Source organism: Dryobates pubescens, chromosome 36 (assembly GCF_014839835.1).
Source record: "Dryobates pubescens isolate bDryPub1 chromosome 36, bDryPub1.pri, whole genome shotgun sequence".
NCBI classification, from domain to species: domain Eukaryota; kingdom Metazoa; phylum Chordata; class Aves; order Piciformes; family Picidae; genus Dryobates; species Dryobates pubescens.
The window spans coordinates 3,402,654-3,424,557 of NC_071647.1; the positions used below are offsets into that span (position 1 = coordinate 3,402,654).

General features: G+C 54.4%; 1 protein-coding gene across 17 annotated transcripts in view; it reads left to right on the forward strand.

The window, feature by feature from the left end:
• Positions 1–928: 928 nt before the first annotated feature.
• MAPT (microtubule associated protein tau) overlaps positions 929–21,904 on the forward strand; it is a 68,006-nt gene continuing 47,030 nt past the window's right edge. For 16 of the 17 annotated variants that reach the window (XM_054176904.1, XM_054176911.1, XM_054176908.1 and 13 more), the window contains exon 1: positions 929–1,047. The gene's annotated coding sequence lies outside the window, so the exon portion shown is untranslated. The remainder of the gene's footprint in view (positions 1,048–21,904) is intronic. The other variant, XM_054176905.1, reaches the window with a different exon arrangement.

Below are 21,904 nucleotides of genomic sequence, written 5' to 3' on the forward strand. Positions count from 1 at the left end.
TGCCCAACTTCATAGCTGTGGTCTGGCACCAACCCACATAGAGTGGGGTGGGGTGTGTGGTCTGTGTGCCATCCAAGAGCATCTGCCACACACACTGTGTGTTCTTGAGCATGCTGAGGGCAGCTGATCACAGCTGGACCCGAGGTGGTGAACCCAGCTCCTCAAGCAGGGTCTGTGAGGTCCTGGGAGCAGGTCCACAGCAGGGCAATGAAGGCACTCTGGAGAAAGGTCTGGTGAGGAGCAGCTGAAGACTTTGGGTTGTTCAGCCTGGAGAAAAGGAGGTTGAGGAAAGACCTTCTGGCTCTCTACAGCTCCCTGAAAGGAGGTTTGAGCCAGTTGAGGTTGGGCTCTGCTCCCAAATAATATGACAGAACAAGAGGAAACAGCCTCAAGCTGCACCAGGGGAGGTTCAGGTTGGGTTTTAGAAGACATTTCTTCACAGGAAGGGTTCTCAAAGGCTGGAACAGGCTCCCCAAGGCACTGGTTGAATCCCCATGCCTGGAAGTGTTTGCGAGAGGCAGAGATGTGGTGCGGAGGGATGTGGTTTAGCTCCAACCTTGGCAGAGCTAAGGGAGCTGGGGGATTTGATGACCTTTAAGGTCTTTCCCAAGCAAAACGACTCAATGCAAACAGGAGCCAGGGCTAGGAGAGATGTGCGCCATCACCCTTGGGCTGGCCGGGCAGAGGCTGGTGTCGGACCGCAAGACCCCCGGCAGCGCCGAGCACCTAACGGCGCTGGGGGCCGTAGGGGCGGGCAGTGCTTGAGCGCCCCCTGCCGGGCGGGGCCGCCGCTCCCGCTTCCCGCAGACAAAAGACGGCGGCGGCCCCTCCCTCGCACCGCGCATGCGCCGAGCTGGCTCGGGGACAGCGCTCCTTTGGGGGGGGACTACGAGCTGCCCGGCGCATGCGCGGTGCCGCTGTGGGGGGCACCCCCCCGCCGGCTCGGCGAAGGTTCCGGAGCTGGCGCGCCCGCCCCCGGCCCGCCCCGCCCGCGCCGCCGCTGTCACTCGCCGCCCGGCTCCGGTGCGGACTCCCCTGCAGCGGCAGGTAGGGCCACGGCCTCCGGGAGCGAGGTGCACAGGGAGGGGAGCGGGGCGGGGGTGGTGGTAGCTGCGGCACGCCCGCATCCCCTCTCCTTTCCCCGGCGTGCCGGCGCTGCGCTTCGCTGTCTCCGATTTGAAAGCGTGCAACGGGGTGGAGAGATTAAAAAAACGAAAAGCAACGAAAAAAAACCCACCCCAAACCCAAGCATTTCAACCCAAAAAAAATCGCCGCGGAGGGGCGTGTCAGCTCCGGTGCCGGTGCGGCGGGGCGAGGGGCGGCCCCTGCGGCAGCGCGGCCGCTCGGCTGCAGGTGCGCGGCGGTGCGGGGGGGATGGTGCGGAGGGACCGAGGGAAGGAGAGAGGGGCTAGGAAGCATTATTTCTTGTTTATTCATCCCCCCTTCTTTTTTTTCGCCGCGGGTTTTTTTCCCCCCCACCCCGTTCCCAGCGGCAGGTGGGGCTGGGGGCTATGCCGGCGGGGCTGCGGCAGGAGGGGTGGGCAGCGCCTTCCCGCCCCGGCGCGGTGCCATCTTCTGCATCTCGGGGAGAGGGAGGGGAGGCGAGGGGCAGCTGTAATTCACGAGGGGGAAAAAAGAAAGAATAAAGGGAAAGCAAAAGGGAAAATAATCAAGGATAGTAAACGACGAGCAAAAAGCATCTCAGAAAATGGAGCTGTCCACGCCCAGGCTGAAATTTCGGGGTGGCAAACGTTATTGAGGTCACGGTGCCCGGAGTTGCCTTGCTTTGTTGCATCCCTCAGATGCCCGGCCGAGGGAGCCTAATATTTAATGCTAACAGCACCCGAGGTGGGTTCCTGCGCTGCCAAACCCTGGGTGTACCCCAGCCCGGCTGGGGATGCTGTTGCCAAGCCCGCTGGGGTTGGGGTGGTGCTGCTTGGTGTAACTGGTGGTGTCGGCGGTCCCTGGACATGCCTTGCACCTCGCTGCTGTCCCCGTGTCGGGCTGAAATTGACCCCGTGTCGATTTCATCGGTCTCTTTCCCTGCTGCTTGTTCTTTCTTGTCCTAAAATGACACCAGGCAGGGCGTGGGGCTGGCCCCCTTTTGGGCTTTGCCTTATTTTTTCTCTCTGTTAGCAGCTGGGTTCGTCTTTGTTTTAAGTCCATAACTTCACAGGCACGAAAGAGGAAGTTTTCTTGCCAGGTGTTTCCAGATGTGCAGTGTGTTGCACCTGCCCTTCTTGCTCGGAGCAATTAATCCCACGAGGAGCAGAGACAGCTCATTTCGGGTGAGGGATGGAGATTTTTGCTGCATCCCTGCCTGCCGTGGCAGCACAAGGCGGTGGGGGGGGGGGGGGAGGCTGGCTTCGGGAAGATGCTTTTTAACACCTAGCAGTGCATCCCCGTTGTTGGTTGAGTGAGGGCAGCTACCATCACTTTAAAGGGAGTTTCTCCTTCCATTTGCTGGTGGTACCACCAGGCGAGGTGCAGCAGCTCCATTTGCAGCGAGAGGCTGGTTGGAAGGAGCAGCTGAGATGAGCTAAGCCATCACTTCAGCGATTTGTATGCAGCGTGTTCCTGGGCTGCCCTGCGTTTATCTGCGTGGATCTGGGCAGATGTCTGACTCCTGTCTGAATGAGTGGAACAAAATTCACTACTGAGAGTCATTAATTCCTTCTGTCAGGCAATGGCTGCCCTCTTACCTCCAGTGAAGGGTTTTGCTGCCAGTGCCTCAGGTTTGGAGCCTTTCATGGTTTTCTTTGTGCAGTTCAGTGTTGTTGGGGTGGGTTTTTTTTGGCATATAGGTTTCTTCTTCAAGGTGGTCAATCAAAGCAGGTCTCAGCTGGGCATTTACAGGCTTCCCTTGAGAGAAGGAAAGTGACCATCTCAATCTCTCTGTAGAAATGAGAACTAGTCTTAACCCAGTTACACCTGAGTCCCTCTTGGTGTGCAAAATGGTTGGGTTTTACCCTTACCCTCTGCTCTGAGGATAGGCTGAGGGAGCTGGGGTTGTTCAGCCTGGAGAAGAGAAGATTCTGGGGGGACCTTAATGCTGCCTTCCAGTACCTGAAGGGAACCTCCAGGAAGGCTGGAGAGGGACTTTTCATCAGGGTGTCTAGCAGTAGGACAAGGGAGGAATGGTTTGAAGCTGAAGGAGAGCAGGGTTAGACTGGAGCTTAGGGAGATGTTCTTCAATATGAGGGTGGTAAGACTGGGACAGGTTGCCCTGAGAGGATGCTCCCTTTCTGGAGGTGTTCAAGGCCAGGTTGGATGAGGCCTTGGGCAGCCTGTTGTGGTAGGAGGTGTCCCTGCCCATGGCATGGAGGTTGGAGTAGATGATCTCTAAGGTCCCTTCCATTCTCTGATTCTATGATGCACAACCTAAGGAGAAAAGCAAGGTGCTGGCTGACTTACCTGTAGTGCACAGAGGTTTTTCAGACAGCCAGTTCTCACTTGATGAGAGGATTAAATGTGATCTTCTCATTCTTGCCCTAGATAGAATGACAGTGTTTGGGAGGAGGCAGCATAATTCCCTGTGCCATTCCCCAGTGTTAGCAGAGGTACCTCAGGCTGCCAAATGCTCTTGGGAATTAAGGCTTGAGGACTTGAGAATTAAGATGAGATGGAGTTTGGCTTTTGAGCCCCAACTCTTGTGCTCTGGGGAAATGGGAAGCCTGTCCCATGAGTTGGTGGCTTGGGGCTCCATCAGGCTTTGATTGCAGCATGAGAGGAGCTTAGGATGATTGAGTCTTGGAACACAGAGCTTAAAATGAAAGACCTGATGATGAGCTCTGTTTGCTTGAAAGGGTTGTTGGGCCACTAGTCTGTGTGTGGAGGTGTCCAGAGCTGTGGGTTTGTCTTCATCTTGCACAGCAAGATGGCCAGGAGCTGACCCTGGAGAAACTGGAACTAAACCAGCTCTGCCTGGTTTAATGAGTGAAAGTGTGAAGCATGGCTGTCATCGTGGGAAGCCTTCAAACAAAGACTGTTTCTCTCTGGAAGAGGACTTTTTGTTCAGCTGGAGGACAGCTCAGTGCTGCTCTGCAGCTTTCAGGTGAACTTGTTGCAGAGGTCCCATCTGACAGGAACCTGAGACACACGGAGATGCTGTGGGCTCTGCCTGGGAGGGCAAGGCTGTTAGCTGCTCTAGGGGCAGGTGGCAGCACTGATAAGATGTGGACACTTATCCTTCATCAGCTGGGATTAGCTGAGATGAGGACAGAAGTGGCAGGACCTCTGTGTGCCCTGTGGGGAGCTCCTAGGGGGAGAAGATGGGTCTGGTCCCTTCAGGTGACAGGATGCAGGTGACACAAGTGCAGCAGTAGGGGGTTGTGTCCCTCCCTCCCTCATTACTCGCCCTCCTCAAGCACTGTGTAAGTGTTTAGGGCTCAAGCTTCTAATCTACTCTTCCTCAGCCTGCATCAGCTCCTCTGTGTCACTTTGCTGCCCTCTGCTTCCAGTCTTCATTCAGCCTGCCCCCTTCCCTCTGTGCTTGATGCTTTCAGCAGGACCAAGTGACCATATTTATCTGTCCTGCAGCTTTCTCCTTTCCTTCCCAAAAGCTATGGGGGAGGCTGCTTCCCCTGGCCAAGAGACCAGGCTAAAAATGAGGGAGATGTGACACTGCAGCTTCTCTTTTCATGTTGGGGCTGAACCCAAGTGTCTTGGGACTCTAGAGGCATGCCAGTAAGGTGGGTGTCAGTCTTCTGCCTTGTTCCTCTGCTTCATTTTGAAGAGCCATGTTCTTCACTGTGTGCTTCTTGATGGACAGAGAGAAGTGGATAGGTTCAGATTAGATGTCAGGAAGAAGTTCTTCCCCATGAGGGTGGTGAGAGACTGGCACAGGTTGCCCAGGGAGGTGGTGGAAGCCTCATCCCTGGAGGTTTTTGCAGCCAGGCTGGATGTGGCTGTGAGCAACCTGCTGTAGTGTGAGGTGTCCCTGGCCATGGCAGGGGGGTTGGAACTGGCTGAGCCTTGAGGTCCCTTCCAACCCTGACAATCCTATGATCTATGTTGCATCATTGTCTTTATCTCAGGGGTTTGCCAGCCATGGGGTTTGGAAGTGTTTGGGAACCACCTTGCTCCTTGTGTGTTTGCTGGGGCTCAGCTGAGTGATTCTCACCATGTAGTAGTGGAGGAGTGGAGCAAACTGTTCCTTGGTGACGCTCGTGTCCTCATTTGCAAGTCGGGCTTTGCAGCATGCTGGGGCTGGTAGCAGCACTTGGGGGAAGCCACACTGGGAATGCTGCTTTGGAGATGGTGTCTGTGCTGTTTCTTCTGAAAGCCTGTGGTGGGAGTAGCTGATTGTCCTGACAGGTACAGCACCACCTCGGGAAGGGCTGTGCCTGTCGGGGTGCTGCTGTGCCCTGTGTGGGCATCGGCATTGCTGCTGAGATGCTGCTGCTGGGGTTTGTCCATGTCCAGGCTTTCAGACAACCCCCTTTTGGTTGGCAAAGCATTGAAAATTGCATCATGAAGCAGTGTCTGAGGGGAAGTGCTGAGGGTGGCCCTTTCCTCTATCTCCCCCCACATAGGAACGTGCCTGAAAAGCTGGAAGGAAGGTGGAGATTGGAGTTTATCTGGAGCAGAATAAGTTCCTTTTGCCAGCCCAGCCTGCAGATGAGGCTTGGTTGTTGCCTTGGCATCTTTGGAGGCAGTGCTGCTAATTTAGCTGTAGCAATGCTCTGACAGCTGATCATAGAATCAACAAGGTTGGAAAAGACCTCAGAGATCATCAAGTCCAACCTATTACCCAACACCTCCTGGCAACTAAACCATGGCTCCAAGCGCCACATCCAATCCCCTCTTGAACACCTCCAGTGATGGTGACTCCACCACCTCCCTGGGCAGCACATTCCAATGGCAAATCTCTCTTGCTGGGGAGAACTTTCTCCTCACCTCAAACCTAAACTTCCCCTGGCACAGCTTGAGACTGTGTCCTCTTGTCCTGGTGCTGGTTGCCTGGTGAATTAGTCAAGAGAGAATCAGGGCCCTGGCTTCCACCCAGCCCCCAGTATTGCCCAGTTTGCTTAGCCTGCTGCTTGAGGTCAGCTGGCTACTGGGTTGGCTTATTGCTTCCTAGACTGTGTGTAGCTGTGGGACTGGGCTGTGGGAGTTGGAAGCTCATAGTGAGGTGTCCTGGACTCATGATCAACTCGTGGATCCTTCAGCTGGCTGATGCTGAGCATGTCAGGGCTGTCTCTGGAGCTGCTGCTGGAACGTGGCACAGGTTTAAGAGAGTGATGGCTCTGCAAACAGCCCCTGAACAACAGGGTTGTGTGTTCTGGGTGTAGGGTTTGAGGACTGCAGAGCTGGGTGGTCTGTTGTAAAGCACTGTGAGCCCTTCCTGCAAAGGCAGGATGGAGCCTTCCAGCTGTGTGAGAGCAGCTGAGACTCTTAAACAGAGCCTGGGAGCATTGCTTGCCTTGTGTGCCTGCCCTGTAGCCCCATGGAGGCATCTCAGCTCTTCCCAGCTGCTTCAGGGAAGCAGCAGCTGATGTCTTGGGAGAAGGAGAGCAGCTCTCAGGGATCTCTCACTGGCTCTGCAGTGAGAGCTGGATTGGTTTTCTGCCCGGCCAGGGCAGTCTCTGCTCCCCTCCACCCGAGATTTCCTTGCTTAGCCATGGTGCTGAGGGTGGAGGTGGGCTGGCACGGTGCGTGGGGCTTGCTCTGAGGGCATGGCCTTGCAGCTGGGGTGCTCAGTGCTGTAATGTGCCAGCAGGGCTCTGCCTACCCCTGCAAGACAGAAGGGAAGGGAGATAACTGCAGAGGTAACTTGAGCTGGGTTGCTAATCCTTGCAGAGATGTTCCCACTCATCTCAAACCAGTCCTGGGAAGGGAATTGTAGAATCCCAGAATACCAGGTGGGAAGGGACCTCAAGGCAGAGCAGATCACCCAGGAAGCTGCTCCAGCAGAACTTGGAATGTGGTGAACAGCTCCCAGAACTGAGGTGCTGAGCAGAGCTCAGGGAGCTGCTCAGTGCAGGCAGCCCTGCCAAGCCCTTGCAGAGCACCAGGCTGGTTCAGCCTTGCCTGAGGTGCAAGGATCACTGCTGGAGTCTCTGCTCTGTGCAGTGTAGCTCCTGCCTGGCTTTCTAGCATGCCCAGCACTCAATCCTGAGCTACCTGTGCAGATCTCCCCAGGATGTGGTGGCTATACAGAGAACTGTGGCTCTTTGGGTCACCCCTCCTGTGGTTTTGAAGGTGGGCATGGCTCTGCTGTGGGGGACTGAACAGATCTCTGGATCTCTTCTGGCAGCAGGATTGGTCTCCTCCATCTGCACGCTGGAGCTTTGTTCTGCGCTGAAACCTGCCAGTTGCAGGCTGGTTTTTCAAGTGCCTGTGGAGAGGTTCCAGTGGAGTCTGGAGGAGATGTACCTGTGCCCTTAGACTGAAGTGGGTGTTCTCTGCAGATCTGATGAGCCCTTCATGCCCCTCAGGAATCAATCCGCTGAGTTTTCCCTTCCCAGTCCATCCAGTCAAGGCTGTGGTGGGGCTCCTCTTGCCAGGGCTTTCTTTAAATACCCAAGGAAAGGGAGCACCAGGGGATACCTTCTGTTGAGCTAAAAGGATTACTGCTGCAGTCAGGCTAATTATTTCCATCTTTGTGGCCTCCTCGCTGTACCTGCCCTGACCTCTCTTCCTAGAGCTGATCTGGTATCGCTGCCTGCCCATCTTTGCCCTCCCTCAGTGGGATTCCACCATCAGTGCCCTGGGAAGGCAGCAGATTATGCCTGAGCTGTCCTCTGGTCACAGCACCTGCGTGGCTCCAGGTGAGCTGTGACTTGGTTGGCTGTGATGATGGGAAGGAGGAAGGCTGATAGGGGAATTACTGAGGGGTGAAGTTCAGTCCTGAGGGGCTGTGAGAAGCAGCTGAGGGAACTGAGGTGGTTTAGTCTGGAGAAGAGGAGGCTGAGGGGAGACCTCATTGCTCTCTACAGCTCCCTGAAAGGAGGCTGGCGTGAGGTGGGGGTTTGTCTCTTCTCCCTGCTCTCAGGTGATAAAACAAGAGGAAATGGCCTGAAATTGTGCCAGGTTGGTCAGAAAAAACTTCTTTGCTGCCAGAGTGGTCAGGGGTTGGTCTCTTCTGCCAGGCAAGCAGCACCAGAACAAGAGGACACAGTCTCAAGCTGTGCCAGGGGAGGTTCAGGCTGGAGGTGAGGAAGAAGTTCTTCCCAGCAAGAGAGATTGGCCATTGGGATGTGCTGCCCAGGGAGGTGGTGGAGTCCCCATCCCTGGAGGTGTTTAGGAAGAGACTTGATGGGGTGCTTGGTGCCATGGTTTAGTTGATCAGATGGTGATAGGTTGGACTTGATCTCTGAGGTCTTTTCCAACCTGTTTAATTCTACTCTATTGTATAACAGGCTGCCCAGGGAGGTGGTGGAGTCCCCACCCCTGGAGGTGTCCAAGAAACCTGGGGCCATGGCACCTGGGGCCATGGTTTGCTGGCCATGGTGGTGTTGGGTTGAAGGTTGGACTGGGTGGTCTTAGAGGACTTTCCCAACCCAAACAATTGTATGATTCTGTGATTGCAAGGGACAGATCACCCAAGGCCGTCGGAGGAAGGGCTCTGTTAAACCCTCCTCTTTGTGGAGAAACTTCAGCCCTCAAAGAGAGGTGATGAAACCACTCCTAGCCTTGGCTTTGAGTAGCATGTGTGTGACTTTGCACACCCTGTGGGGCAGCCTTGCTGGGCTTGCTGCCATCTGTCAGCATTTCACTTCATGGCTCCCCATCAGCTCCCATCCCAGGCTGTCTGCCTGGAAGTGCCTGCTGTAATTTCAGCTGGATTTCGGCAGTGTGTCAGGTCACTTGCTGCAGAATGAAATTCCTTGAGGTGTTTGTAAACAGCTCAAAAAAAACCCCAAACAAACCCCAAAACCCAAACAAAAAAACCCTCTAAAGAAGCCTCTCCTGTGATCCTTGAACATATCCAGCTCAGCAATGTCTGTGTTTGTTGCTGACCTGGAGATTGTTGTTGAGATAAATCAACTGTTTTCCATACACTGGAAAGAAGTGGTTGCTAGGATGACCTTTTGAAGCTGAAACTGGAGAAACAGGGAATGTTCAGAGTGCTGAAATTGCCTAAGAAACCTTTAATCTTGTGTTTGATCAAGGCTTGATTCTGTGATGCTGTCAGAGAACTGCTGAGGCTGGAAGGGACCTTTGAGATCATCCAGTCCAACCACTCACCCAGAGCTCCCAGCCTCACCACTGCTGCTGAGCCACATCCCTCAGCACCACATCCAAGTGTCTTTTAAACACCTCCAGGGATGGTGACTCCACCACCTCCCTGGGCAGCCTGATCCAGTGAATCCATTCTGGGAAGAAATTTTTTCCCTAATATCCAACCTGAACCTCCCTTGGCACAACTTGAGGCTGTTTCCCCTTGTCCTGTGAGAAGAGACCAACCCCCACCTGGCTCCAGCCTCGTTTGAAGTAGTTGCAGAGGGCAATGAGGTCTCCCCTCAGCCTCTTCTTCTGAAGACTGACCAACCCCAGCTCCCTCAGCTCCTCCTCATAAGACTTGTGCTCAAGGCCCTGGGTGCATTGGCTTGGCCATACCAGGAAGATGTGGATGTGTCTTGCTCCCAAGCAGCTCTGCTCCTTCCTCTCAGCTGTCACTTCAGGTCAGCTTCTTGGTGCAGGGAGCTCCTCTGGCCAGCTGTGCACATTCTCAGTTGAGCTGAGGGCAGAGCAGGTCTGTCACTGGCAAGAGGAGAGGCAGAGTGATGGGCAAGCAGTGTTTGTCTTGGCTGGCTGCTCTGGCTTCACACATCAGGTGAGCCTGTGGCAAGAGGGTGAAGGATGCCACTTGGGCTCTCATCAGGCTGAGGTGCAGCAAGATGTGAGTGGAAGGAAGACAAGAAGGGGACCAAAGAGCTGGGACAAAGCTGTCTGAGGGTTGGAGGGGATGTGTGCATGCTGGCTTCTCCATGGGTCCCTGTCCTGGGAAGGGGCTGTTGGACATTGGTGACTGGAGGTATCGTAGTGGGAGGTGCAGGAGGCTTTGGAGTGGTGGTCAGCAGCATGGCAGTGTCAGAAATACCTGTCCAGGCTGAACATTTGCTTACACTGGGCTTCTGGGGGACAAAATGTTCCTGCCCTGGTTTGCAGGACTCAAGGTGAGTGTGCTCCTTGCTGTGTCCTCAAACTAACCACACCATGGCAGAAGGGGTGTGCCAGAAGAGCCTTTCTCAGCACCAGGGCTTGTCCAGTGGGATGAGCTTCCTGGAGGGTGGTTTGTGGCCCTAGGCTTTGTGAACTCCCTGTGTGGGTGAGGAGGAGATGCTGCATAAATCTGCAACTTTTACCTGGAAGTGTCCTTCCTTTTGGTATGGTGAAAGGAAAGGCTGGAGGTGAGGAGAAAGTTCTTCACTGAGAGTCGTTCACCACTGGAATGTGCTGCCCAGGGAGGTGGTGGAGTCCCCATCCCTGGAGGTGTTCTAGAGGGGATTGGATGTGGCACTTGGTGCCATGGTCTAGTCATGAGGTCTGTGGTGACAGCTTGGACTTGATGATCTTTGAGGTCTCCTCCAACCTTGATGATTCTGTGAAAGGTTCTCCTCCCCCTCTGCTCTGCCCTGGGGAGGCCACATCTGGAATATTGTGTCCAGTCCTGGGCCTCTCAGTTCAAGAAGGACCTCAGGGAACTGCTTTGTAGAGTCCAGTACAGAGCCACAAAGCTGCTGCAGGCAGTGGAGCATCTCCCTGTGAGGCCAGGCTGAGGGAGCTGGGGCTGCTTGGAGCAGAGGAGCCTGAGGGCTGCCCTCATTGCTGGTGATAAAGATGTGCAGGGCAGTGGGGGGAGGATAGAGCCAGGCTCTGCTCAGGGATGTCCAATGATAGGACAAGGGGCAATGGGGGCAAGCTGGAGCAGGGGAGGTGCCATGGGAACAGGAGGAGGACCTTTTTCCCTGTGAGGGTGCCAGAGCCCTGGAGCAGGCTGCCCAGAGAGGTTGTGGAGCCTCCTTCTCTGCAGACTTTCCAAACCCAGCTGGATGTATTCCTGAGTGACCTGCCCTGGATGATCCTGCTCTGGCAGGGGGGTTGGAGTGGATGATCTCTAGAGGTCCCTTCCAAGCCCTGCCATTCTGTGCTCCTGTGAAGATGTCCCCATGGCTCCTGTTCCCCTTCCCAGTGCTGACCCCACCGTCTGCAAAGTGCTGACAAACTCTGTGCAGGTGCTGAGGATTTTATTACCCTCCCATTGCAGATCCTGGGTGTGATGGGGTAGGAGCTGCTGGGACTGAATTACCTTGGTGGTTTCAGGTGATACCTGTGATGGAGCTGAGTGGTGTGGTTGTGTTACAGGGTGGAGCTTTGTCTGCTCTCTCTGCCAGCAGCTGCAGCTTGTGCTCTCACACCTCGGGTGTCAGCGAGCCCAATGCTGGGGTTGAATCCAAAGTCAGAACTGCTTTTTGTGGTCCACTTTCAGCTCCCAGTTACTCACTCCAGCACAGGAGGCTCCACCTCAACGTGAGGAGGAACTTCTTCACTGTGAGGGTCACAGAGCCCAGGAGCAGGCTGCCCAGGGAGGTTGTGGAGTCTTCTGCTCTGGAGACTTTCAAGCCCCATCTGGATGTGTTCCTGTGTGACCTGTGCTGGATTCTGTGGTGCTGCTCTGGCAGGGAGGTTCGACTGGGTGATCTTCAGAGGTCTCTTCCAACCTGTGAGCCTGTGAATTCAAGGGCAGACTTCATCCTCAGCAAACTCTGCCCTCTGGAGTTCTTCCTTTCTGGGTGGTTTTGCCTACTTGCCTCATCAGCATGACAAATGCTGCTGCCCTGGAGCTAGCTGGAGGGGTTTGTAGAGGCAGCTCTTAACGATGGGCACCTCCAAACGGCACAGAGGATGACATGCTTGTCCCTCCTGCTGCAATGATGGAGAGCCTGGCAGGCATGTGTAAGGAGAAGTGAGAAATGCTGCTGTTGGGTGCAAAAAGGGAAAGCAGGCAGAAAGCTCAGCTAAAGGTCTGCTGCTCAAGCTGTGGTGATGCTTGTGGGCACTGCCCATCAGTAAGCAAGAGGAGAGATTCAGGAAGGATGGGACTAAAATGAAGGTGGTGGACCTGTCCTGTGATAAAGGGAGTGACTCTGGGGCTTGCCAAGAGGAGACTTGGAGTGGTTGTGGATGGGTGATCTGAAAAGGGCAACTGTGAGAAGGAAGCAGCCTACCACAGTGCTCCTGGGTTTGTTCTTGTCCCAAGCAATGGATACCTGCCAGACCTAAGCACATGTGCTCATGTGGCCTTGCTTTCTTGTTGCCTTGCTTTTCCTGTCTCCTTGCTTTTCTCATCAATCTTTCCTGTCCCCATCCTCTTTTCCATCCATTTTCAATCTTGCCTGGCAGACCCACACCCACCTTCTGCTCTGCTCCTGGGAGCTTCTTCAGGAGGCAGCTGGTGCTTGCCTTGGGCATGAGCTGGGAACTGGGCTCGCTGAGAGCAAGATGGGGCTCAGCATCCTGAGGGATCTTCCAGCCTTGGGAATCCCTCCTCAGCAGCTCTGCTGAGCTGTCATCACTGGGTTTGTAGCCTACTTGGCATGAGTTTTGCCTTCCCCCCTGTTCTGTGGGAGCTGAATTACCTTGCCAGCTCCTCCCTTCCTCCAGGTTCCTCCAGGCAACTGGGGGGGGGGGAGAGAGTCATGAAGAGTGCTTAGTGTGATGACACTTAGTAAAGCTTAATCTCTCAAATATGTCACTGCTTTTGTTGTGCCTAATCACAGGGTTTATTGTCCCTGCTGTCTGAGGTCCCTGCTCAGCTCCAGAGTGTGTTTCATTAGTCATTGTCACTCGGGTCCTCCCCTTACGGAGGGCTTTTGGACTCCATGGCTTGGTTTGCTCTGTCAACATCCAGAAGCTTCAGTACTTGAGTAGCAGCATCCTGTGCTGTGGTGGTGGCAGAGCCTGTGTGCAGCTGAAAAGCATCTTACCAAGCCCTGGGAGCAGAAGAGCTTGAAGTGGCCTGGGGGAGATAGCAGAGAGCCCTCCGCAGCGAGAGGGAGCTGGGGGTACCTGGGTGATGCTGAGGGAGCATCCAGGTGTGTAAAACGAGGTTTGGGATGGATTTGGGCTCACTAGGCAGTCAAGTCTGCACAGAGAGAAGTGCCCTGAGCACTTCCCATCTGTGAGAATGAGCAGGCTGCAGTGTCTGGGGCTGGCTTTGCTGCTGTCTCATCTCGCTGTGAGAGCAGAAGGCAGCGTTTCCCCACCGCCAGCAGCCTGCTCTCTGCCTCCCTTGCTAAGGAATGGCAAAGCTCTGGGGCTCTAAGTGTGGCCAGAGCCTCTTCAAATAGTCTGTTTGTGCACAGCCACAAAAAAAGAGGCTGAAATACCAACATCCCTGCCTTATCCCAGCCTTTGTGTTAGGGATTTAGAGAGGGAGCCTGTGACCTTCCCTTCCATGGCTGGGTCCCTTGTAACCTGAGAGCAGCAGGAATATTATTTTAAGCAAGAAGTAAGGCTCTGAAGCTTGCTGTCCCTTCCTGCATATCATCCCTGTGACAGCAGAGCTGCTTTTAGAGCTGAAAGGGGATAAAACCCCTGAGCAGGCTGCTGGCACCTCACTTACTTTTAACAAATGCACTGAGGAAGATGCAGTTGGAATTCCTCGACTGGAGGCAGTCTGAGATGTGGACCATTTCCACTCTTCAGCCCTGTGGAAAGGGAAAACAGGCACCAACCAGGCTGCCAGCTGGTTTCTGGGGTGGATTTAAACCACATGGATTCTGCCTTTTGGATTTGTTTTTAACCTGGCTTCCCCCCCACACACTTTTAGCCTTTGGGTTGGGAGGGGACAGAATGGTTTTACAACTCCTGGGCTTGAGTTTATGGTCCAGGTTCCCCTGTGGGTTGTCACTGCTCCTGCTGCCTGCATCTGCTTTCGTTGCCAATCTGCTTCTTGGTGAAGCTAAAATCGAGGCAAGACAGATTGCAGCCTGATTGCCATCCCAAGTGGCCCAAACTGGGCCAAACCCAGCTGGAGGGAGACATCCAAGTGCTCCACAGGGATGTGTTTTGTGTTGAAGGTTTTCCTCTGCTAGTTCATCCTTACCTGACAATCCTCCTCGTGCCTCAGCAGGGTGCAGGCTCTGCTCCCTCAGAAGGGAAGATAAGGGGACAAAGGCAGCTCCTGTTGGGTTTTTGGTTTAGGAGCAAGAGCTCTGGCTCTCACAGCATGTTAGGGGTTGGAAGGGACCTCTAGAGGTCATCCAGTCCAACCCCCTTGCTAGAGCAGGATCACCCAGGGCAGGTCACTCAGGAGCACATCCAGCTGGGTTTGGAATGTCTCCACAGGAGACTCCATCACCTCTCTGGGCAGCCTGCTCCAGGGCTCCACAACCCTCACAGGGAAGAAGTTTTTCTGTCTGTTCCCATGGCACCTCCTCTGCTCCAGCTTGCCCCCCAGTGCCCCTTGTCCTGTCATTGGACATCCCTGAGCAGAGCCTGGCTCCATCCTCCCCCCACTGCCCTGCACATCTTTATCCCCAGCAATGAGGGCACCCCTCAGGCTCCTCTGCTCCTAACTCCAAGCCCCAGCTCCCTCAGCCTGCCCTCACAGGGAGACTGTTGTGACCCTTTTGAGGGAAGAATGTTTTTCCTGCTGTTATGCAAGAGCATGAGGAGGGAGATGCAAATGTGGTGATGAATGTCCTATTGTTTGTGTCTTTTGGCCCGAGGAAAAAAAAACACTAAACAAACCAACCCAAAGACATTCAGGAAACACTCTCTGACTTTTGACCCCATCTGAAGTGTCTCATAGTCAGGAAAAGCAAAAATAAAGCAGAAAAGCCAAACAGGAGCCAAAGTCACCTTCTGTGAGCCCTGTCTAGTTGCATAGTGACTGCTGGGGTGTGGACAAGTCCTGTTAAAGCCCCAAAAGCTCCTGAGATCTGGCATGTTGGTTTCTTGCTAGGGTGAGGAACCAGTGTGTCAGGAAGGCATCACCCTTCCCTGCCCTGTATTTATAGAGAGACCATCCTGCTGCCCTCCAGTGCTGTCACTCCTCTTTGGGTTTGGCCCATGAGGCCAAAGGGTGTCTGGTGCCCAGTTTGGGTGGCAATGGCTGTGGACAATCCGTGGTAATGGTTTGTGACAGCAGCACGTAGAGAGCTTTGTTCTGCTGCTGTGGTTTCCCAGGCGAGCTGGGGGTGCCTGCTCCTGCATGTGTGTGTCTGAGACACTTGTCCTGGGCTGCTCCAGGGGTGCCTTAGAGCTGCCTTCCACTACCTGAAGGGATCCTGCAGGGAGGCTGCAGAAGGACTTTTCCTGAGCCTGTCTAGAGACAGGACAAGGAGGAATGGTTTGAAGCTGAGGGAGAGCAGGGTTAGACTGGAGCTGAGGAAGAAGTCCTTCAGTATGAGGATGGTGAGACTCTGGAACAGGCTGCCCAGGGAGGCTGTGGCTGCCTCCTCCCTGAGTATAAGGCCAGGATGGATGAAGCCTTGGGCAACTTGAGCTAGTTGAGAGGCATCCCTGCCAGGGCAGGCAGGTTGGGGTAGATGGTCTCTGAAGTCCCTTCCAACCTGAGCCATTCTGATGCTCACTGCTGCTGAGGGCATTGGGCATCACTGCTCAACCCAGCTGCCCGGACCCCCTTCCCTCCCTGTTCCTTGGGGCAGTAGTGGAAGGCTCTTTGCTGTACCACATTTCTGTGTGGGCACTTTTGCAGCCTGGAGCTCTGCAGGCTTGCATCCCATGGAATTCAAACAGTTCTCCCTGGGAAGACTCACCTGACTTGGCTTCTTCCCCAGGACAGGCTTTCTGTCACTGCAAGAGCTGCAAGAGCGATGCCAGCCGCGGTGGCATGACAGTAGCTGGAGCAGATGGTGCTGTTGTCATCAGTTTAATTTCTACCCATGTGTTGAAACAGCTCAAAATAACTTTCAGAAATGGAGGCCCAATCTAAGAAGACACCTTGCATGTTTTCCTTGCCATGGGAAAAGCTCCTGGGACGTTGGTGTCCACAGCACTTTGCTGGCTCTGTCGCATCCTCCCCTCCTAGGATCGCTCGCCAGAGCTGTGCCAGGAGGAGCTGTCTGTATTTAATACCTTCATTACTGTGGCAGCATTGAATATTCAGAGAACTTCTGAACGTTGTCAGCTCTGTGAAATCAAAGCAAGAGGAGCAGCTGAGATCAAAAGTGAGCAGCAAACACCTACCTCGTGCCTTGGCAGCGTCTTTTTACAAGCCGGAGGCAAAACCCGGAGGGGCTCAAGGTGGGGCTGGTGCTGGCCTCCCACACTGTCACAGACAGCATCAGGGCAGTGTTGAGGTTGGAAGAGACCTTTGAGATCATCCAGTCCAACCATTCACCTAGAGCTCACAATCCCTCCACTGCTGCTGAGCCACATCCCTCAGCACCACGTCCATGAGTCTTAAATACCTCCAGGGATGAGGACTCCACCACCTCCCTGGGCAGCCTGTTCCAGTGCTTGAGAACCCTTGCTGAGAAGACATTTTTCCTAATATCCAACCTAATTGTCTCTCCTCTGCATTGGTGCTCCAAAGCCAGGCTCAGGGAATCCATAGCACCACTGCCATGCACAGCTTCTGCCTGTGAGGGCTTCAGTTTCTGCTGGTTTAGTGCCTTGAACCATCTCTCACAGTGGGATGTTGGAGGTAGGGTAAGGAATAAGGACCAAGCAGTGTGAGCTGAGCCTGGTGTGCAGCCTTGCTGTGCCCAGTTTTGAGGTGAGGGCTTTGTGCTTCTTCCCATGATCAGGATAAGCGATAGCCACACACCATGGGTCTTGCTCCTCTGCCTGTGGCAGGTGGGGGTTGGAGCTGGATGGTCCTTGGGGTCCCTTCCAACCTTAACAATTCTGTGATTCTATGATTCTGAGGCTGAGGAATCTACTCTTTTTTTCACCACGTGGTTTGAGCCCTTCCTATGGTGCTGTTAGCATCTTGGTTGAGGTGATGGGGCTAGGGGGAATGGGGCAAAACTAGAAGTGGGGAGATTGAGATTGGCTGTGAGGAAGAAGTTGTTGCCCATGAGGGTGGTGAGAGCCTGGCACAGGCTGCCCAGGAAGGTGGTGGAAGCCTCCTGCCTGGAGGTGTTTGCAGCCAGGCTGGTGGTGGCTGTGAGCAACCTGCTGTGGTGTGAGGTGTCCCTGGCCATGGCAGGGGGGTTGGTACTGGCTGAGCCTTGAGGTCCCTTCCAACCCAGAGAGTTCTATGATAGCAGGTTCCCAAATCTTTGAGTCCATTTACAGGTGCAAAGGGAGTTCCCTCCTCATTGAATTCCCTTAGCTTAGACAGTGTCTGGTTGCACACTGACCTCTCTCTCAGTGTCACCACCCTAGCCCTGAACACAGCAGCTTCATCTGGAAGGAGTGAAGGGGACGGAGATGGTGCACAGCCTGCTCACTGCCTGCTCTGAGGCCAGCTGGCCAGAGCAGCTCCTGGGAAGAGCAGCTCCTGGGAAGTGCAGGATGTGGCCCTTCCCAGTGCAGGAAGGCTTAATGCTGCTTGTGTGTCCCTGGGGGCTCTGTTCGCTGCAGCAAAGGAAGGAAAGACTCTTGGGGCTGGCAGGAAGGCAGCTGTGTACTGCAAGGGCAATCTTTGCACTTAAAAGCAGAGCATTTAGGTTAAGCTCTTGGGTGCAGAGTGTGCCCACGGCAGCGTGCGCTCCGCAGGCGGCTCGGGGCTCCTGTTTGATCCCATGGTCACACCAGGCTTCAGGCATTGCTCTAGCCCCTGGCTTTGGTGCACCAAATGGATGCTGGTTTGTAAGTGTGCCACCACAAGCTTGCCTGCAGGGAAGGAAAAGGAGCAGAGCACTTTGCTTCTCCCGCAGGCAGTTGCCTCTGCTGGGTCCTACAGCGCACGGCCGAGCTGCAGAGCGGTTGGTTGTGAGATGGAGATGGTGCTGGGGAGCTGAGCGAAGAGCTGCTCCCAGGGAGCTGCTGTCACTAAGCTGGGAGGAACACCTTCCTCTGCTGCTTGGGTTGCTCACTTCCCACACTTGCTGGGTGGAGGGAGCGCCCGGCTGCGAGCTCAGCCTCACGCAGTCTCCCCAGCCGGCGTGGGCATTTTCACCCTGCTGTCTGCTGGAGGGTGCTCCAGGCTGGCTGGCTAATGAGGAGCCACTCTGGGGGGATTTCTCACTGGGGTGGGTTCAAATTACCCCCTCCAACTAATTTGGAGAATTACCCCCCAGAAATAAAATTGCCAGAGCAGCTCAGTTGGAAGCAAAGGAAGCTCCAGCCACAAGCCAACTAAAATCAAACTAAAATGTGAAATGCAGTGAATAGGTACAAAATATACAATGATTAGAGGCATTCACCATTTATAAACAACACAAGAACCCCCCCTGGACAGAATGGCATCCTGGCCTGGATCAGGAGGAGTGTGGCCAGCAGGAGCAGGGAAGTCATTCTGCCCCTGTGCTCAGCACTGCTGAGACCACACCTTGAGAACTGTGTCTAGTTCTGGGCTCCTCAGCTTAGGAAAGAGGTTGAGCTGCTGGAAGGTGTCCAGAGAAGGGCAACAAACCTGGGGAGGGGACTGGAGCACAGCCCTGGGAGGAGAGGCTGAGGGAGCTGGGGTTGCTTAGCCTGGAGAAGAGGAGGCTCAGGAGAGACCTTATTCTCTCCAACTCCCTGAAGGGAGGTTGTAGCCAAATGGGGGTTGATCTCTTCTGCCAGGCAGGCAGCACCAGAACAAGAGGACACAGTCTCAGGCTGTGCCAGGGGAGGTTTAGGCTGGAGGTGAGGAAGAAATTCTTCCCAGCAAGAGAGACTGGCCACTGGAATGTGCTGCCCAGGGAGGTGGTGGAGTCCCCATCCCTGGAGGTGTTTAGGAAGAGCCTGGATGAGGCCCTTGGTGCCATGGTTTAGTTGATCAGATGGTGCTGGGTGATAGGTTGGACTTGATGATCTCTGAGGTCTTTTCCAACCTGGTTAATTCTGTATTCTGTAAAACCAGGGGGTTGCCAACAGCTTCCCTCTCTCCTCCCCCTTCCCCACTGTGCAAGGGAAAAGAGAAGAGAAGAGAAAAGCAGAGAGTAGCTTGTCAGTACTTAGCCACAACAAGAATGCAGCCAAGGTCAGCAACAGCCAAGCAAAAGCAAGCAGCTGGTATCTGCTAGAGTCAAGAGCCAAGAAAAAAAGAGAGAAAGTTAGTTTGTACAATTAACTTTATGTTAGTTATCAGAGCAATGAGATTATTGAGACCTCATTGATTCTTCTTTCACATCCACTTTCCACTCAAGATCTGGGGAAAAATTTCCTGGGCATCAGCCTAAACCTGCCACACTCAGCTCTTGGATTTGAATTGCATCTCAGAAGCACACCAAGGAGGCTGCAGCAGTGCTCAGTGTCCTCCCAAAGTTGCTGTGCTCGGGGGAAAGAGGTGATCCTGATCTGCCAGCTTTTCCCTGTCCTGGGATGTGTTGTGGTAGCCACTGGAGCATGAAATCATTCCTGTCACTGTCTTTCTGACCTGGTATTTATGGAGCAAATTGGGGTAACCCTGAGAAGCTGCTGGCCTGGCCACCCTCCTAGTCCTGCTCGTGGCAGATTGCAAGTGGCCACCGACCAGATGAGCCCTGCCAAGCTGCTTTTACCACCCACTGCTTGTGGAGGGACCTTCCTCCACTGCTTATCATGGGAGCAGTTCCCTGTCAGTGGCAGAGGAGCCTGGCAGCTGTCAGCTCCTGGGGATGGGTGATGGGGTGGCTGTTTGTCTTCCTTCAGGCAGTGCAGTCCCCTCAGGGAAGAAATTTCTCCCTCCTCGTGGCAGGGTTTGATAGCCAAGGCAAAGGGCAGTTCTGATGGGGTGGAATTCTGTCCTGCTGTCCCCTGCCTGAATTCAGTGGTGTTTCTGGGAGCTTTTCTTCCCTCTTTTCCCATTCCCCATCCAGGCACACAGCAATACTACTTTTCTGCTCTTGCTGGAAGGTTACATGCTCAGAGCACCTTGATTTGGTGCCCTCAGCACGAGAAGGACATGGACCTGATGGAGTGGGTCCAGAGGAGGGCCGTGAAAATGATCAAGGGGCTTGGAGCACCTCTGCTACAAGGACAGGCTGAGGGAGCTGGGGTGGTTCAGCCTGGAGAAAAGAAGGCTCCAGGGAGACCTTAGAGCAGCCTTCCAGTACCTGAAGGGGGCTACAGGAAGGCTGCAGAGGGACTGGTTTGAAATGAGAGAAGAGGAGGTTTAGGCTGGCTGTTAATTCCTTAACATGAGGTTGGTGGAACACTGGAGCAGGTTGCCCAAGGAGGTGGTTTGGGCCCCATCCCTGGGGATATTCAAGGTGAGGCTTAATGGGGCTCTGGGGAACCTGATCTAATGCAGGATGTCCCTGCTCACTGCAGGGGAGTTGGACTGAATGACCTTCGGAGGGCCCCTCTGACCTGGGGTAGCGAGCAGGTTGGGGCAGCAGCTCCTCCAGGTAGCTGGTGGGGCTGTCCAAGGACTTGGCTGTGCTGCCATGTGCACAGCAGCTCAGCCACATCTCCATCTCCTCCTTTGGAAGGCAGCAGAAGGGCAACACCAGGCTGCCACCGTGTTCAATGGAGTCAGCCACGAGTGAACCAGCTGGAATGCTGGTGAGCCTGCCTTGAAACCTGCAGCAGCAGGGAAGATGCTCTGATTTCCAGCAGGATGGGCTGAGCCTGGGATGGGAAGAGTCAAAGGGAATTAGCTGGTAAATAAGATCTCCTGCCTTCTTTTTGATCCTCTCAATGTGTTCAACTGCTTAAAGGCTTCCCAAGCAAGCAGGATTTTCGGGGAGGAAGATTGTATCCACCCAGAGACCATCTCATGGCTCTCTGAACTGCATGATCCTCTAGCAGGGGGCAGGGAAGAAATCCAAAGGTAGCCTGGTAAATCCCTACCAAAGAGGCTTCTCTTCCTCCTCTTCACAAAGAGCCTGCTGAACACACAGGGCAAGCTTTAGAGCTGCTGTTGCTTCTTTGTTGTGGTGGGGGTTTTTTTGCTGCCATGTAAGCCCTACTGATCAGAGCTTTAATCTAGCTAAAGTTAGTGGACTTAGAGGCAGCCTGATCTTCGCAGGGTAGTCAGATAAGCCAGGCACAAAGTGAAAAAGGAAGGTAAGAAGGGGTAGGAGATGGAGGAAGGGAGACACCAACACTGCTGCAGGTTGACACAGAGGTGCGCAGGGTTCAGGTGAAGTGAACGTGGAGCTTGGCTGTCTTGATGTCTCCATAGTGGCCCTGAGGAGCTTCCTCTGATTTCTCTCCTCAAGGGCTGCTCCACAGAGCCCTGCCTGAAGGAGAGCAGCACAGCTGGGAGCATGCAGGCTGTGGTGGCTGTAGGAGCCTGGCTTCCACTCTGCTTTGACCCCAGCCTGCTCCTTGACAAGCCTGAAGCCTTTTCACCTCCGTTCCCCACGCAGGGAAGGTGGGAATGATGAGGCCATTGGCAAACCACCACATGCTTCTGTCAACAGCAAGTGATCTAAGGTTTAAGGTTAATATTCCTGCCCTGCAAAGCACTTTGTATTGCCTGGAGTGATTCCCAGCACCTCCTTGTTCCTGGAAGGGGCCAGAGTTTTGGTTCTCTCTCATTTGGGCAGAGAAGAGACATGGAGGTAGAAGCATTTCCCACCTCTTGAGTCCAGCTTCTTTGGCAGCTCAGGCCATGGGCTGGAGTTGTGTCTTGGCTAATCTGGACTCCTAATTGCCACCCAGCATGGAGGCAGCTGCTGAGCTGGGCCTAAGCTGATTTGGGCTGGCAAATTCTGTTAGTGTAATTCTCAGGAGCACAGAGGAACGTGTCAGCATGAGAGCATCCCTTGGCTTTGCTCTAGCTGCAAGCATGCCCCAGAGACCTCTGCCAGCTGGTGACCCCAGCAGCTAGCGTGCAGAGCTCTGGGCTGGGGAGAGCTTGGATTTACTGATGGCTCCCTGAGCTCCTGTGTCTTTGAGCCCA